General features: G+C 42.6%; 1 long non-coding RNA gene across 1 annotated transcript; it reads left to right on the forward strand.

Annotated features, from left to right (window-relative positions):
- Positions 1-882: 882 nt before the first annotated feature.
- LOC148390286 (uncharacterized) lies at positions 883-4,731 on the forward strand. The gene is made up of 5 exons (XR_015861378.1): positions 883-1,647; positions 2,747-2,978; positions 3,245-3,386; positions 3,758-3,799; positions 4,414-4,731. It is a non-coding gene; the product is annotated as an uncharacterized LOC148390286 (long non-coding RNA).
- The last annotated feature ends 87 nt before the right edge of the window (positions 4,732-4,818 follow it).

Genomic DNA, 4,818 nt, shown 5'->3' on the forward strand with positions numbered 1-4,818 from the left:
GAAATCACCCATGATAACTATATTATCTGCATTTGTCACTAGATCAGCCACAAATTCTGAAAATTCATCCAGGAAGCCAGAGTAAGCCCCGGGTGGACGATAAATAACAGCAAGATAGAATGACGGTAAAGCAGTGGATCGCACAATGAGAACTTCAAATGTTTTAAATACGTGAATTGAGCGAGGCCTAAATCTAAGCTCAGAATTTGAGATGAGGGCGACACCCCCACCCTTTTTTCGAGGACGCGCCACATGCGAGCTCACAAAACTTTGAGGCGAGGCCTGGTTAAGTGGCAGCAGTTCATTAGGTTTTAACCAGGTCTCGCAAAGACCAAAAACGTTTAGATTATGTTCCATGATAAGGTCATTAACGAGAACTGCTTTCGTATGAAGCGATCTAATATTCATAAAACCGAGTTTAAGTGTAATCGGTCGATCAGGGTGCGTATCTATCGAAGGATTTTTAAATGGGATGCGAGTAAAATTGTGCCTAACATCACCTCTCAAAAGTTTATTTGCGCGGTGGGATGAAACGACTGTGGGAATTTGATGATGAATATTTGTTACACACGTGAAGTTATCTAAAACAGGCACCGTTTCATCAGCAAGACCGGTCGGGACGGAGTGCTTGAATTTGTCTACTACCCCAGTAGAAAGTGTGTTTATGTGTACTGCAGCACTATTTAAACTGTCGCGCTCTAGTCTACACGAGGAGCTATGTGTATGCTGAAAGTCTAGCCTAGCGCTAGTTAACTTTAACTTAACAGACTCCAAACCCATCCTCACAGGTGGTCTAATCACCTGTGCCCTGGCCTGCTCTAGAGTGACCTGTCATGAGTGGCTCAAACAGTAATCTATATTCCTAGAAAGAGTGAAGGCGCCTTCTCGGTTAGGGTGAAGGCCGTCCTTCCTCAGCAGGTCGGGGCGGCCCCAGAAGGAGGACCAGTTATCTATAAAATACAGTCCCTGCTTTTTACAGAACCCAGCCATCCATCGATTAAGGGAGACTAATCTACTAAACCTCTCATCAGTGCCTCTCCCAGGCAGGGGGCCAGAGACAAATACTCAATGCCGACTCATCTTTCTGGCAAGATCACAAGTCCTCGCTATGTTTTTCTTTATGATCTCTGATTGTCTCATCCTAACATCATTGGAGCCGACGTGTATCAATATGTCCGAGTAGCTAGCGTTGGTGGAACTACGCTGTTGACTAGGCCTATTGTGAGTCAGCTCCCTAAGATTAGCTTCTATGTCGGGTGCTCTGCCCCAGGAATACACATTACCGTGGCTGGATTTTTAAGCGTAATGGAGTCACCTATGACCGAAGTGCGAGGGCCAGTAGACCGAGATGACTTTGGACGGCTATGCGTCTTACCTGGCTCATCGCGATTAGCAGGCCGCTTGGGGCTAATGCTAACCGGGCTAGCGGGCTGACTACAGCCCGCGTCTATGTCCGCCGCAACTACTGTTATCGCACTATTCTGCTCTAACTGGCGGACACGTCCCTCTAGCAGGGACAACCTCTCTAAGAGAAGGGTGCAGTTGGTGCACGAAGCCGTACAAACCTCTTGGTCCGCTGCCATACTTTGTGTCCGAAGAGCGACGATCGATCGAGTGGCGTGAGTGCGCCGGCCGCCGGCGCACAAGGTCAATCAACGGTCTTTCTTCGAATGGCCAATCACGTCAAAGTAAACGGGACAAATCGCGATCACAGCGATTGCACCTCTGGCTCCCACAACAACATTTCTTACACAAGGCTTTGTTTTGTGCTGTGTGTTTTTTGTTGTGTTTCTATGTGTTTGCGTCGTCTGTGTTCATTTGTTTCAGTTTGGCAGCGAAAACGGCTCCGAGAGAGCGCTGTTTTTCTTTAACTGACCAGATTCTCTTTTTTTTTTAATTTACTGAAGCACTAGCAGCGACAGTACGACGGTCGTTACTGTGTCGTTATTATATATTTTTCTGCTACGCGCGGGAGAAGATTATTTTCCTGCCTGTTTTTTTTCTCCACCTTCTGCCTCCGTGTTGGTTTTCCTCCTGGCGGCTCTACCACCAAGCACACGTCGAGGCCTACTATCACTAAAAGTAATAAAATAAAATAGTAATACAAAAAAAGTTAATCAGTTTGCTTGCCATCAAAATGAATTACTCATGCAAGTACTGTAATTTCACCACAGCTTCAATCCCTGCATTTGTTCGTCATTTGAGGATTCACAGAAATTTAGCTAACTTCAGATTTCCATGTGGGGTAGCAGAATGCTTTGCCACTTTTGCTAAACCAGGACTTGAAAGGCAAATTGATGGAGTTGACTTGGCTTCCACTGTTGAAGGTTGTAGCTTTATGTCAGCTCGATCAACTCGTATACATTTCCAGCAAAAAAGACAACTTGTGGGGCAGGATGAGCCCATTTCTGGGTTGAACCACACCCACTTCCGGGTTAAGGCCCATTCAGAGTACGGATGTTGATAATCTAGTTGATTGAACAGATACAGATAATGGTGTACTCACTCATCCCTAGTAGCCAACTCGTTTGTCATTGCTGCTATTTCAGCTTGCTTGCTACACATGTGTCACTTTTTGTTCATCTTTCACCAACTCAGTTACTATATCTGCTCCTTTGATATGTTTTATGTACTGCTTGGAAGCTATGTATACTCCCTGCCCTGTTTTTACAGTCATTCATCTGAAGCAGATCATTTATAAAATGGATTGCTGTGAAATATGATTTTTGTAATGTCTGACTTTAAGGAGAGACAATCCTGACTGCAAAAAAGTGGATGCTGTCGATCGAGGGGAGGGTCATAATCCCACCTGCTGCTCACCTGGCTGACTTCACCACTGCCTTGGCCACTCTCTTCGCCTGTTACTATGTTTTCAACCTAGAGTATCAGGTGGAAGCCTGCACTCTCTTCGCCTGTTCCTATGTTTTCAACCTAGAGTATCAGGTGGAAGCCTGCACAACATTGGAGTTTATTCAGAGGTATTAACTGATGAAATTATATACCTAACTTTATTCCCACTGGCATTTTCTATATCTCTCTTCTATAAGTGTTATTCAGGCAGTATTATCATCCCTCAATAGTAAAATAAATGTAATGCAAGTATAAAATACTGCAATATTTTATTTATTTAATTAAAACAATTTATTTTTATCGATTCTTTTAATTAAAGTTGTGATTTGCTAATTGATTACTCGTTGACATGTACATAATGTCTCAACCTCTAACTCCTATACTCATTTCATAGGTTTTTGGTCAGAACTAATCCTGACTCCACCAAGTGCAGTGCCAAGGAGCAGATGAGCCGGAAGACTTCATACATGAACCCCCATGTGATCTCCTTCATCAGGGACTTCATGGAGTTCGATTGGCTAACTGACTAGGTACAGGTGAGGTTCAGATAATAACTTTTGCATAGAAAGTTCAAGATGGTTTATTTAAAGAAGTCATCTCAAATAGTTATGTTAACTCATGTGGTTGTTTTTTCCCCCATTCATTCTTAATGGCACATTCAACCTTTCACATTTACGTTGTTCCGGTTTGAATTTTTTTTTCTCCGATTTAATTTGCGACATATTCCAATCGATTTTTAACCGTCTCACGAGTAATCGTTACATCCCACTAATAATATAACTCCAACCTTGCTAATTGCATGAGTGTTCCTGCAGCCAGTGACACACTTCCTATCAGGAAGAAGTATCTTAACATGACACCGACATCACCATCATAATTCTTAATGTGTTTTCTTCTTTAATTTCAGGGCTCCTGTTTTGTCCAAGCCCAAGGAAGTTTTGTCTAAAAGGTTTGGTGATGTGTTTTATGTTCCTGTTCACCAAAAAATACATAATCCTGTTAACACATTTTTTGTCTGTAGTTAATTGAAATATTTTAGAATATGGGTGTTGGAATAATTTTAAGTGAAGCTTTGGCCTGCCAGACCTGGAGGCCTCGCCTTTACGAGTTTATCTTTCCTTTTATCTAGGTTCTTCCTTTTTAGTGATAGGGATGTCTTTTGATCCCTGTCAGCCATTTGTATCCTTCCTGTCCTTATGTTGTCTGTGTGTTTTGGTTCCCGTAAGAGGCCTTCACTAACAATGAGCAGGGCTTATTTGCATAGGTGACATGTTCTTTGTTTGATTCACAGGAACTTCATTCCTTTTCATTTAGATGTAGGTTTGGTTCATAGATTGTAGTTTATCAGAACTGTTTTTCTTTGTTAAGGGTTACATACAGTTAGAAGTAGTTGCATAAAAGTTATCCCATATTTACTCAATGTTTGTTTAAGGAACTGCATACCGGTTACCTCACGTTTGTTTAATGTGTGTTGAAGTGTTTAGGACAAGTTACTTATTATTATTATGTGTTAATTACCAAGTAGACAAAGTTAGCAAAGGTCTAGTTGCATTTGTTCCACAGCAAAGCGGCAATCAACGTGCTTCAGGGTATTTGACCACAGTCGAGAAGGAGTCAGCCAACTGTGAGGGAAGACGGCTGGGGACGGCCTCTGCGGGGGTTCAAGAGCCAACAACGAAGTGCTAATTCACACCACACTACATTCTTTTGCTAATCAGCGTTGCTACAGACACAATCCCCCCTCCCTTTAGTGTAGCAACGCCTCTGTAACCAGGGCAACCATAACATTAAAAAGAGGGGCACGTGGAGTAAGGACTCAGAACTGATGGAGGTTGTAACTGAGATTGCTTTCTCTATCGTTCTCCTCGCGAGTAAACCTGTTCTGGTTGTCTTCTCCTCTTCATTCCAGCAAGTGATTTAATGTCTAATCGTATTTAGACCCAACAATGGGTCATTCTATTAACGATT

Source organism: Syngnathus floridae, chromosome 11 (assembly GCF_059516105.1).
Source record: "Syngnathus floridae isolate MCC-2025c chromosome 11, RoL_Sflo_1.0, whole genome shotgun sequence".
NCBI classification, from domain to species: domain Eukaryota; kingdom Metazoa; phylum Chordata; class Actinopteri; order Syngnathiformes; family Syngnathidae; genus Syngnathus; species Syngnathus floridae.